Genomic DNA, 14,181 nt, shown 5'->3' on the forward strand with positions numbered 1-14,181 from the left:
AACAGAGAAACAAACTGGCCTCAGCACCCCATTGTCACCCCCCTGCAGCAGGACGGCACCAGCCCCAACCTGGCTGGCGTCCACCTGAAGCTCAAAAGAACTGTCAAATCGGGGAGCCGCGAAAACAGGACATGAGCACAAGAATAATTCAATATTCCCAAATGCCTGTTGGCAATACGACGACCACACAAATTACACACGAGCTTTTAACAGCTCTGCGAGAGGGAACACGACCGCAGAAAAGCTACTTCAAAAGCTCCTATAATAACCCACCAGGCCTAGAAAACGTAGGAGCCCTTCCCAGCAGGGGCGTGTCCAGAGGGGTGGCCCGGGGGGGCACGGGCCACCCCTCCAGTTTGGCTGGCCACCCCAAGTGCCCCCCCGCCAAAACTTTGACGATGAAAGTCAGTGACATTTCGTATGATAGAGTCTTCACAGTGAAGCTCCGAAATCGGAGGGTACCTGAATGCAGCACTTGCTACAGCCTCTCAGTATCCACCTGCAAAGGGAGGAGACACCAGCGCAGCAAACGGCAGTAATCGATATTGGTAAAAGATAAGAAGACTCGACTGTAAATAAATATCCCGGTAAGTAATATGAAGTTTCTTATAAAGGTGAGTGAAATTTTAATATCATGTAACAAGTAACCCTGAAGAATTCTCTGCAGACAGTAGTAGCCTACAGAATATCCGAGTCACAAATTGCTGTATGGAGGTGCAGATTTGGTTGCAGGTGATACTTAATGTCACTTACTTTGTGCCTAAATGTCACCATACCAACCCAACCGTATTTTTTGTCGAATATGTTCGTCTTTATACACCTATATTATAAGGCAACATACATGGTCTAGCTAGCTAGCTAATTCGTCAAATAACTTTTCTAGTTTTTTTTTTTTTTTTTTTTTTTTTTTAAGATTAGCATGCAATTATCTCATGACGTGACTGCCATGCTCATAGCTCATAGCAGGGATGTTTATATCCTCCAAGTTTTGGAATTTTCTCTGCTTCAACACGTGGATCATTTACAGGCTTGTGCAGAACTGGCTGTTGGGGAGATCTATTTGATCTGAATTAGGTATATTTGGGCAGGAAATGCCTAAAACCTGCATATCATCTCTTGAGAAACAGTACTGGACCTTAGTCAAAATTATCAAGAAAGTTGTTGTTTGTGACAGACATTTTTGCTTTATTTCTTCAGGGTCAGCCAGTAGACAGGGAAAGAAATTGAAAAATGAAAAGGTCTCAAAATATTGAGAGTTTCTTTGTCAAGAAGACAAAAGTACAGCTGGAGGCAGAGAGTAAGGACAGTGAGAGAGAGACTGTGCAGCAGTTGTCATCCACAGTGAGTTCTGCAGATCAAGGTATGTGTGGGAATGGAACAAAAAAATAAATAAATGTGAGGAAGGGATGATTGTATTGTCCATAATTTAACCCACCAGATTACATAACCACAGGCAGAAATGGTATTAATTAGGAATGAAAATGTATTCATCTTGGCTGTATGATTTTAAAAAGGATGACAGTGAGGTATTTACTTCCAGTAAAAGATTTTAAATATTTATCTCAGGATCTGTAAGGGAGGATGCCACTGAGGAAGAAAATGAAGACCCATCACTCCTGTATTCACCAAGCAAAGGTATGTATTATTGTACATAATTGTAAAGCAAAATGAAATGATGCTTTAAAAAACATCCTCTTTTTTATGTAATGTAATATTTTGCTATTATTCCAGGTACCACTTCACATGTTTATCATCACCCAGGTCATCAGAATGTGGCACCTTGTGAGACTACATCTTCTGCATCATGTACTACACAGGGACATCCTCATGGTATTTAACCCTCAATCCTACTTTTAGATAAACATATTGAAGGCATATATATTATGCCTTTTTTATGCCATTATATATATATATATATATATATATATATATATATATATATATATATATATATATATATATATATATATGGGTGTAACGGTTCACAAAAGTCACGGTTCGGTACGTACCTCGGTATAAGGGTCACGGTTCGGTACGGGTTCGGTACAACGGAACCATCTCTACATCTCAGAGCTCCTGATCAGTTTTTATCAGTTGTTCAGCACCTTGGGCAATCTGTTGATTGTTGTTAAGTGTGCTATATAAGTAAACATGAACTTGTACTTGAAAGCTTATAAAAACTAAATAATGATTCTGGGTAGTTTGCATTATATAGAAAATATTCTGTATTATTGATCATGTCTCTTGTGCAAGTGTTGTTATATATTCAAAACAATTCTTCACTGATTTAAATGGAATCTCTCGTCCCTAGATATATCTCAACATCCGGCAGATGGACCCAGACAGCCACACTTGAAGGTATTTCCTCGAACAGTACATGGTGAAAAGAAGAGGGCCTTCAACAAGACATGGTATTCACAGCACAAATGGCTTGAATATTCACAAAGTCGGGACTCTGTCTATTGTTTTGCATGTAGACATTTTTCCCTTCCAAATGTTTCTGAGACTCCTTTCACATCACATGAAGGGTACTCAAACTGGAAGAAGGCAATGTATAAAGATGGAGGTTTTAAGGGGCATGAGAAATCTGAGGGACATGTGAGTGCCATGTATGCTTGGAGTGAACATAAGAAGGAAATTCTGACAGATTCATCTGTACGTGATGCTTTGGACAAGGCATACAAAAAACAAGTAGAGGAAAATCGCATCTATATTAAAACTGTTGCTGAAGTGCTTCTCCTTACAGTGATGCAAAACATTCCTCAAAGGGGACACCTTGAGGCAGATACATCACAAAATAAAGGGAACTTTTTGGAGATAATGGAACTGATTTCTAAGCATAATCCACTGATTGCAAAAAAAATGAAAGCAACAGGAAATGCTAAATATACCAGTAATAACATTCAGAATGAAATACTGGAATGTTTGTCAGAGATGGTGCGTGAAGACATTATTAGAGAAGTGAAGGAAAGTGAGTGCTTCTCTGTGATTGCAGATGAAACAAAAGACCTAAAAAAAACAGAGCAACTGTCATTAGTATTAAGGTACTACTACAATGGGACTGTTCAAGAAAGCTTCTTAGAGTTCCAGAGAGCAAGTCAGTTAGATGCTGCAGGGTTCACCCAAAAAATCATCCAGTGTCTGGAAAAGCATGGCCTTGAATATCGATCCAATCTTGTCGGCCAAGGATATGATGGGGCAGCAGTAATGTCAGGAAAATGTAGTGGTGTTGCAGCCCGGATAAAAGCAGAGGCAAAGCATGCGTTTTATGTGCATTGCAATGCACATTGCCTTAACCTCGTTATTGTTGATGCAGTGAAAGCCGTCCCTGAAGCTGACTGTTTCTTTTCATTGTTACAGAAATTGTATGTGTATATGTCAGGTTCATATGTCCACCAAAAATGGCTCACGGTTCAAAAAGACATGTATCCAGATGCTCCTAGAGAGCTTCAGAGACTCAGTGACACAAGGTGGGCATGTCGTTACAGTGCGTGTAAAAATGTCATGGACAGATTACCAGCTATCTTAAGAGTACTTCATGAGATAGATATTGAGAACAGCGGTGACAGATCAGTGGATGCACGGGGACTGTTGGCACAAATTGACCTCACTTTTATTGGCAATTTAGCCACATTTAGAAAAATACTTGGGGAAATGAAGTTGCTTTCTGACATATTGCAATCACCATCTCTAGATCAAGCAAGGGCTGTAGACCTAATCCATGCACTTCAAGACACCTTGGGCGAGAACAGAAGTGAATCTTGTTTTGATGAGCTGTGGCAAGACACAATGGATATTGCAAAGCAATGCAATGTTGCAACTGAGACAGTTCAAAGAAGGTTGCAGAGAGGGAGCCACAGGCTCAAGGGTTATTTTGTAGACTCTCCTATCGGACAGCGTAGGAGTAAGGAGGGTGACAAGGACAAGTTTAAGAAGGAAATATTTTACCCCATTCTAGACCATGTGCAAGCAGAGATGGAGAGGCGCTTCAACAAGACAAACTGTGATATTATGAGGGGTATACAGGCACTAAACCCTAAGAGTAAGAGCTTTATGTCAGAGGAAGCAGTTTTAAGTTTGGCTGGTCTGTATAACTGTGATATTGAAGACCTCAAACATGAGCTACGTCAAGCTAGGAAGGTTGTTCAGAGGAGAGCACAGTGTGGGAATGAACTCTCCAGTGTTTTGGAGTTCACCACCTTTCTAGAGCCTTACAAAGAGGTGTTTCATCAGCTTTTTCGTTTGTGTAGAATAGCTGTTGCCTTACCTGTCAGCAGTGCTACTTGTGAACGTAGCTTCTCAGTACTAAAGCTCATCAAAACTCATCTACGAACAACTATGACTGATGAGAGGCTCAGCAATATTGGAGTTTTGAGTATTGAGAGAAAATGAGCTCAATCATTGAGCCTGGATGCCTTTGTAACACGTTTTGCCACCTGTCACCGTAACAGGCGTATCAACCTGTTCTAAGTCTCTGATATATAGCAAGCTGATTCTGATGTTTAAGCTTGTTTGTTTTATTTTTTTTATTTTTTTTTCTTGTGTGTCAAAATCTCCACTGCCCAGTTTGTGAAAAATGTTTGCTTTTTGTTAAGGTTTTGCATAGGCATTGGAAAAAATGTTATATTAGCCAACCAGATGAGCAAATGTTAAACTGCTTTTGCCTAAAACATTTCTGCCCTATGTCAGTAAAAATATTTTGCAAATAATGCTATTCATTAATCCTGAATAAACACTGACAAAGCTTCTGATTGTACGTTTTGAAAATTATTTCTCAAAATTTCGCACTGTAGTGGTTAAAACTTAGTTGTAGTAAGGGTTAAAAGTACATTCAGCTTAACACAGTACTTTTGCAATAATCAGAAATCAGGACTGATGAAAGATCTAATTTTTAATAAATTAGGTTTTTTTTAAAGGTCATGGGACATTTACATGTGCCACCCTTTTCAAAATCTGTGCCCCTACCTGGCCCCCCCATCAAAAATTTTCTAGACACGCCACTGCTTCCCAGCAATGGGCTGCAGAAATTCGGCCACAGCGGCGACCTTGGCGTCAACAGACGCCATACTACCCTGGCCAACCACGCAGCCCAGGTAAGGCAATGTCGCTCTGGCAAATTCACATCTGGCCAGATTTACGGTCAACTGTGCCTCCGACAACCGCTCAAACAAAGTAACAACATAACACGGTCTCGTTCATCAAACTTAGGGACAAGAAAGAGGTTAGCAGTCACAGCCGTGCTTTCACATGCGCGCGCAGACCCAGACATATCTGGCCCGACTGCCGAGGAAAGACACGACTCACTAACCAATGCTCTGAGCCAGGTCTGCTCCAATTCCAACTGCAACTGCTGCCATTGCACCTGCTGCACAAACGTGAGCGCATTCCCGCACGTCACTGACGGCGCCGGCTTCGCAGCTGCTGCACCGCCCGGCTCTTTCTGCAACACCCCCATTCCAAACAAAGACAACAAAAACAAAAGAAATGCTTTTAGCTCATCCTGAAGCATCCCACCTAGCATAATGACCAGCTATTTCAACCAACTGATCCTTCTAACAGGTATCCAAAAATGCCATTTTTAACAAACAACTTCACCCTCGAGTAAGCTCTGCACCGATCAGACAAACAACAACACACCGCCACTGGAAAGTTCCCTCTAACTGCCTAACCAAAACTAACCAAACTGGACCCTAGTCTTCATGCAGTTCTGTGGCGGGATGATTAAGCACAAAACCAGTGGGACACGTGCCACCCTGCAGCAGACTGCCGCACGCGACCCCATGGACTGCCCCCGAGATGGTTGCCGAAACAACCAACACTAACCACTCCTCGCAACACTAACAAACAAAACCCGACACAAGCTTAAAAGGGGAAAGTGCCCTACGCCTAACAGGGAACTCCCAGCCAATGCGTGTCCAAACAGCACTTACCTCAACGCGGCAGGGTGACCAGAAAACATGCAGCAACGGACGAGCCCCCATTTTGTCAAGCCCGGCTCACGAGGGTTTGACAAGAAGGAAGCGGGACAACAAAGGATGCCAATTAGAGTATAATTTATTTAAAGAAAGTGACCAAATTAAAAAAACGGAGATTAACAGTGTATCCTATGTGTATAATCTGTAGCATCAGTAGTGTATGGGAGTGTTGATTGTGGGAAGGTGATGTGTGTGAAAGCTAAAGTGGACAAACTAATGAGAGCACAAACAAAGGAAACGGAGCGCTGCAGGTGAGCAGCCTGGCGCAAGCTGAGAGCCAAAAACCAGAGCGCAAGGGGGCGCGAAGGTGTGAACGGCCTGGTATTTAATCCCAAGCGGGCCACACCCGCCAGGTAGCGCAGGAGGACTGGAGCAGCAGACTGGCCACCTGAGAAGAGGAGGACAGAGGCGGAGAGGGGAGGAGGCAGAGCAGGAGACAGGGCTGGAAGCAAAATTAAAGCCCCCAGAAACAGACAAAATACAACCTGCTCTGGGGTTGTCACATTACCATAAAAAATGGTTTCCCTTTCTGGGAATGCTGAGAGGTATTGTTGCAGCATCAAGAGTGTTGTAATTTCATTTTGTTTCCTTATTATATCCAACACATTGTAATTTTGTGATGCACCAGCATCAATGTTGGTCACAGGATCATCAGGGGTCACTAGATAACGTTGGAGCATATGAGAAGGATCTGGGGCTGTTTTATGTCAGGTGAGCTGGCTGTGTGGTTTTAGTTGCTTTGTGTTTTACTTGAAATGACAATGATGGAACAAATTCAGTGGCGTTGACGTTGAGGTGTTTTCATAGTATGAATTAATCCCATCTGAAACCTTTGACTATGATTTACTGCCAACGCTGCTTTGTGACTTTATAACTCTTAGTTTTTCCATTTCTTCTGCAATTTCATTCTCCAGCAACAGCTGTTCTTGTCTTTTGGTTAGCTCTAACTCTTCTTCATCCAAAGCATATTTTTCCTCTAATGCCTTTTGTTTTACTGCAAGATTTCTTTCAGCAAATGAGCATGATCTAATATCTGTATTTGAGATACTGTCACAGGGCCGCAGTTCATCCAGGGGGTCTTGTACCGTGGGAACAGGTACTGGAGGGTCAGCAGCAGGCAAATCCTTGCCCTTTCCGACAGGAGCTTGTTCTATTTGATTTACTTCTTTTAATGGTTGCACCGAAATGCTTGTCTGAGATGGTGATTTATTTGAGTCTTCATGTGAATCTTCTCGTATCCATTTTTCCACTTGTTTTTAAATGCATCACTGTAATCTATGATGCTAGGGGGGGTTAGGGTTGGGGTCATTTTGAGTTTTATATAGTGGCAATGCCTTGTGCAGGTCTGTGGCTTTTTCACACGTTCCGTTGTGAGGGGATTTCAGAAGCATTTTCTTTTAATTTCATGTGTGCTTTTATTTACAGAATAAGCCCTTTAATTTTATTAATGGCACGTTTGCACTCATGCTGGAGCCGTTCGATTTTATTTTCCAAAGCTTTGGCAGTCAATTTGATTTTTTTTTTTTAATTTTCCATATTCAAATATTTAGCAACGACTTTCACTTGTCTAATATCCATTAGATTTAATTTTGTGTGGAGCAGTACAATCAAAGTTCATTAATAACGCATTCAAAATTCATTGCGTTTGAATTAAGTGACATCTGATCCAAATCTGATCCAAACATTTCCACAAGCAACAGGCCTTAGACAACACCAGTCGCCACGTATTTATGCCACAAAGTCCCGACATCACAATCCCTTAAAGCACCAAGAACTTGCTTCACTATCAATGTGCCAGTGCCAACCAGCATATCATCCACTTCAGTACATTGTCCTCGTTTGATAAAATGCATTGCAATCCAAGCGGATTCCTTTATCCACAAACAAGAACAGGTTCAGGTTCAGGTTCAGGCCTACTTGTTCTCAGTGAATGGATGGCGTGGCACTGAGCTGTGGTTCCTTTGATCTCGGGCTCGTTGCGTGATGAATTGGTTCTTTGGTGCTTGTGCATGGCTTAATGATTTTCATTACATTCCCTTTTGTTGACAAATGTTACGGCTTCCAAAAACAACCCTTTTATCCACTATGAGTATGAGGCTGATCCTTGGATCTCAGCGTATCTGATAATATAGCCACTGGTGCGTCACAAAGCTGCAAACCCGAGGACCTGACCTCATACTCTCAGCAGCTAAAAGGGTTGTTTTCGGAAGCAGCAACAATCTAAATTCGTTTTAACGGTGGTGGGAAGACACCCGTTTGGAGGGAGTAATTTACCACATCTAACACCATGAAATGTTTTAAAAGTGATGTAGGAATTGGGTCTAAAAGGCAGGTTGTTGGTTTAGTTGGAAGAAAACTGGACTAGCATCTGCACACCAAGCAGGACAAACTCTCCAGTGTTTCCTCAGGTAAACGCAGAGCTTCAGATCTGTTAAAATCACCATGTCGTTGAGATAAAACACTGGATCAGCATGGATTTGACTTCTGAAGTGGCATATAAAGTCCTCGCATGCAGCGTCTGATGCAGACACGATAACTTGTTAAAATCTGTGTTTATTAAAAGATCAGTTGTTTTATAAAGGAATTTGGGGTTAATTTTTGTTTTCTGTAGTAAGATTGGAAAAATGTTCTGTTTAACTTTTATTGTAGGTTTTGAGTTGTTCCTTAAAAATGTATAAATGAATGATTAATTTTGTTGTCTTCCATATCCTCTCTGCTCTACTGCAGTTTCTTCTGAGCTCTTTGATTTGTTCATTCCTCTACGGTGGTGTGGGTTTGGATTTATTATTTTACTTTTGAGAGGAGCTACGGCATCGATGGCTGACTCAAGTTTGCTGTTTAAATGATCCAGAATAAAATCACGTGATGCAGGTAAAATAGCTGGAGCATCAGTATCAAGCCAGGTTTCAGTGAAAAGACTATTCTATTATCTAAAACAGGGGTAGCCAATGTTGGTCCTCGAGGGCCCAATCCGGCAGGTTTTCCAGATTTCCCTGCTCCAGCACACCTGACTCAAATCAAATGGATCGAACAGCCTATAGCGGATCAAGAATTGATCAGGCTACTCTCACAAATGATTCGTATGATTTCATATGAAAAGTAATGCACTGATATTCGTACATATCCTGCGAAATTCCCACCAGGCTTTGACGTGACGTTTGCTCTGTAGGCGTTTCCTTTATTTTCATTGGAAAGTGCTATATTTAAAACTACACACATTTTAAAACAACTATATCAGAAAGTCAGATGTACTAAGCTAGACTTGTCTAGATATTTAGGTAGCATTTCATTTGTTTCTTTCTGCATACTAAAATAAAGTTAAAACAAACATGAACCATTTGTTTAACACACTGAACTGAAGATATTGTTCAATTTGTCAAAAATTTATTTTTTATTTTTTTATTTTTTTCATTTGCCTCCCAAGGTGTTGCGTCTGATGTCCTCAAATATCTGATTTAGTTAGGTAATTGGACAATCTGTGTGATTACCAGATCCAATGAAATTCAAAAAAAGATATGGTAGATTATTAATTTGAATCTTGTCTAGTTTGTGTTTGCACTTGAGAAGCATGGAGGGCTGAAGTTTTGGATCTTTTGGGTTAATGTTATCCAGATAGAATTTCATTTTAACATTATTTTAAAAGATTGAAATCTATAAATGTGACCTAAATTTGAAGCATGTTTAAGCCAAAAAGACACATTTGGAATTTAGAACATTTAACAGCTAACACCAGCAGGTCCTTTCACTTCATCCATTTTCATAAGGAATATAATTTGTTTGCAGATTCACAAGTTCAAGATGGCTGGTTTGAACCCAACTTTTATGTTTGGGTACAAAAAGAAGCACACTGTGCTCTGTGACTTTTTGAATGGCTTAGAGGTGGAAACTGAGAAGGAGAAGGACACCATAAGGCTCATAAAAACCCTTCATGAGAACCTTTTACAAGGTTAGTCCACATAATGTTTTATTCATGTGTATTTATTCCAATGTAACATATACATTTAGCTGCTTTAAAACTTACAATCCATAACTTGGTGCAGTCCTGACATTTTGAAGTATAAAACAGCTTACAATCCTAGAATTTATTTTTTAACTGATTAAACCTTTGCACTGTTTAATTATTGTAATTTATTACATGGAGACCATGTGTGAGGAACATGGTCTCAAACCCAGATCCTCACATCTGAAGCTGTCTGTTTTCTGTGCTGATGGAATTATTCAAAGACATCCTCAGTTTATGGAAAAGACTATTAATAAGCCTTTAGTGTTGATCATTCTACATTAATTTATTTTTTTTATTTTTGTTTGTTTTTATTTTTTTTATTTTTTATTTTTTTACTGTTACTCTCTAATTCTAAACCAGCATCACGCAGAAGGTTTACATGTACATGTTCCCTTGATTGGATGTCTGCAGATATGAAACATGCTGCTTCACTCTGTTCATTACTTAGTTGGTTTCACAAGCTCGTCTCTTGCAAACACAAGTGACTAATGTCTTAAGCCTGGTACACACAACGATTTTTTAATCCTATGAGATTTTTTATCTGTTTGAGACCTCACACATGAAGATAAAAAATCAGGCATTAAACAGTTTTGTGTGTAGTGTGTGCTGATAATGTAATCACAGAACAACACACACATAATGATGCTGTCCTGCGACTCATCTACAATCTGTCCTCCGAGCCAGACAAACGTAGAAGAAGAACCATAGTAACAACTGGAAAACACAACACCCAGCATGGAAGGGGATATGTAGGATGAGGGAATGATGGCGGTCTTGGGACTATTGTTAACAGAAATAACAGACTGGAGACGACGTGAACACAGACTTTTTTTACTTCCTGGTTCCCCAGCCAGCTCGCTCTCTGATTGGCTACATTCCGTACCACGTCACCATCCACGCAGTCACGATGAACGAGTCGTCGGCATTATTCAGAAATCGGCTCTGAAATTTTGAACATGTTCAATAATCCCGATTGTTGGCTATGGCCCGTTTCGGAGCGGATTATCGGGACAAATCGGCTCGTAACCTCAGACTAAATGATGATTGGACGGGGAAATCTCATGATGATCAGGCGTTTGCCGTCCAAGGTCAGGAAGAGGCAAAACTGGGACAAAATCAGCCCAAAAATTGTTATGTGCGTACCAGACTTAAGTTTTGTTGACTGGGACAGACTGATGTACATGAAGAAGCTAAAGATTGCTTACACTATATAACCACACCTACAGAATTTACAACACTACTCAAGTTTTTGTAGGATTTGATAACTTTTCAGTACCTGCTCATTTTAAAGACAGCTATTATGCAGTTTACATTGTCTATGAAACAGGGAAGACATATATGATGAAAACAATAACTAAGATAAAATGTTTGCAAACAGTCACAGGTAAAAGAAAGAGAGAGGCCAAAACATCCACTCTGTTGGATGCAAGAGGACAGAGGGACCCTGCCTCCTTGCAACCTGAGGCCATGGAGGAGAATGGAACTATTTCTGCTCTCTCAACACCTTGTGGTAAGAAAGACGGCATCACAAGTACTTTATCTACTTTGGATCTCATTCAGAGGTGAAGATTAAAGAAATTCTTTTCCATGTGGGACTGTGTACTAGACCCTGAAACTTCACACCCTGCTGTGGCTTCAGAAGCCCCTCTACCTCCTGGGCTGTATCCTTCTGTATCATCTCCTCCACTGTCCACCACAAAGGTGTACTGTCCACCGCAAAGGTGTACTGTCCACCACAAAGGTGTACTGTCCACCAGTGTACACAGGTAAGACCTAAAGAATACCCCTTGCAAGAGAAAAACAAGTTTGTGGAAGTGTGTATGCTGTGTGGAGCACTGGCACTTTTTCAATATATGAATGCAGCATCCTGAAGATGCAGAATGACAGAAGTTTTATGCAGGTGTGGACAAAATACTGTAAACTAAGAATATTTTTTGCAAATATAAGTCTTAACACTTTATTTTTTTATTATTAACAAAATGTTGATTAAATAAGTAGAAGGGGAATCTAAATCAAATCAGTATTATGTCTGACCGCCCTTTGCCTTCTAAACAGCATCAATACCTCTAAGTACACAAGTACAATGTCTTTAAAGGAACTTAGCATGTTGCTTGTGGTTAACTGCTTTCACTTCTTGGAGGACTAACAAATATTCTGTGGCTATATCAGCACTTCCAGAGCTCCTCTTTCTTTAGACAGAAGATATTTTTGTATGACAATAACTGTATGGTTGCGATTATCTTACTGTTGGGGTCAACCAAATGCCCATTAATGGGTAGCATGGTAGATGTGTATTTGCTTTTATTTTCCAGCAAAACAGACACCTTGTATTCTGTCTAAATGTATAATTCCATTTGCAGAAATGTAGCCTCAAACCTTCCAGGAACCTCCATCATACTTCAATGTTGCCTGTAGCTGCATCAGCCTATGAGGACCATATCTGGTGTATCTAGCATCTGTACATCACACGCTAGTGGACCTGTCTTCAAGTACAGAGCTTAAAATGTCTAAAAAGCCAACAAAAATAGTTAATTATACCATTTGCAGATATTACTTATATCATTCAAGTGCAGAAACTGATGTTTATGATAAATCTTGGGATGTGTCCGGCTGTGATGGGTACAAATGATGTAGTTGCCTGGATTCATTGTCTGCATTCAAAGGTGCCTGAAGCTTCTCGTTTTAACCTTCCTACACATCTTTTTTCTGTTGTTGTTCTGTCTGTTCTTGAACCTACAGATGAGAAGGATGATCTGTTTTGTATAGCTGGTTAAACTTGTGTATTACCCTAACAAATGACTAACTTTGTGCTAGTGAACACAGTACAAAAGACCAGTAAATGGACTGTACTTATATAATGCTCTACTAAACATATGATGACCTCTCAAAGCACTTTTACATTACACATCATATTCACCTGTTCACACAGCTCCTCTGTTGTTTGACGAAGTGGTTTTCATCGATCACACATTCATACCCCAACAGACAGCATTAGGACGTTAGTATGTAGTCGGGAGAAGTGTGTAATTGATGCACCGTCTACCACCAACTTCCTGATTGTTAGACAGCGGCTCCTCCTGGTGAGCTACAGCCGCCCAAGAACTGATGCAGTTCTGAAGGTAGTTGACATCAAATATTGACAGTAGAACAGAATCAAGTTTCTCTTTCAGACAAGGAGAAAGCATTGTAATTATATTGTATATATATTTTGGTTAGATACATGACACTTAATGTCATACTTAATATAATATGGGTATTTGTGCATTATGTATCTCGCCACCTTTAAAAGAAAAAAAATAGTAAAATGTTTTTCACCTCTTTAAAACTTCTCTTTTTTTCTAATTGTACACTAGGGCCTGGAACTGCAACACCAACCACAGTCTCAAAATCCTCTCCAGTCTCCGGGTCACCTGGTAACAAATGCTTTATCTGTTTTTCACATTGCCATTTTTACATTGTGAGTACATTTTTCATTGATAACTTTTTGGTCTGCCTGTACTCTAGATGCTGCAGTGACACCCCCTGACATGCTTTCAGAGTCCTTATGTCCTGACCTTTTTCCCCCACCTTCTCCACCATTGCCCCCCTTCAAATGAAGCACAAAGGTAAGACGTCATAAATACCATCTGCTGGCAACAAACAACTTGAGAAAAAGAAGAATCCATTCAATTGTATGATCAGTATTTTGCTCAAAAACATCTTTACACTTGATATTTTCTTAACTTAAAAACTTTGCATTTCCTCTAGAGGATGCAAAAAGGCTTTTATTCTGAAAGATCAAACATGAGACACAATGTCTAAACTTTAATAAGAACTTTTTACATGTCACATTGAGATAATTGTCCCTTTTTTTCTAATTCCCTAGGTGACAGCATACAGAAGGTAATGTTTATCATCTTTATTCATTCTGCATTGACAGTGTGTACAGTAATACATATATTAGGTGAAGCAGGTGCACACGTGTGTATAAACACAAACAGGAATTAATAATAATCATATTCATAATAATTGGTAATAGTAATAATAAGAACATGGAAAGTTTTCCATACACTAAAGTTGTGTCGCCAAGGATTCCAAACGTAAGTGATTTAATTTCATGGTTGTTTTTAGTTGATTAATGCACACTTCTGTTTAGCATGTCACAAAATATTTATATATTCAGTAAACTGTATATGCTACAGAAATGATGGAGAATGAAGGTTT

The 14,181-nt window shown here is 39.9% G+C and overlaps 2 long non-coding RNA genes across 2 annotated transcripts; both read left to right on the forward strand.

The window, feature by feature from the left end:
* The first annotated feature begins 498 nt into the window (after positions 1-498).
* Positions 499-2,480, forward strand: LOC121653949. Its single transcript, XR_006012887.1, has 4 exons — positions 499-587; positions 1,567-1,635; positions 1,732-1,830; positions 2,312-2,480. It is a non-coding gene; the product is annotated as an uncharacterized LOC121653949 (long non-coding RNA).
* Positions 2,481-11,717: 9,237 nt separating this feature from the next.
* LOC121653916 lies at positions 11,718-13,550 on the forward strand. Its single transcript, XR_006012883.1, has 3 exons — positions 11,718-11,744; positions 13,332-13,391; positions 13,483-13,550. It is a non-coding gene; the product is annotated as an uncharacterized LOC121653916 (long non-coding RNA).
* The last annotated feature ends 631 nt before the right edge of the window (positions 13,551-14,181 follow it).

This window comes from Melanotaenia boesemani, chromosome 15 (assembly GCF_017639745.1).
Source record: "Melanotaenia boesemani isolate fMelBoe1 chromosome 15, fMelBoe1.pri, whole genome shotgun sequence".
Taxonomy (NCBI): domain Eukaryota; kingdom Metazoa; phylum Chordata; class Actinopteri; order Atheriniformes; family Melanotaeniidae; genus Melanotaenia; species Melanotaenia boesemani.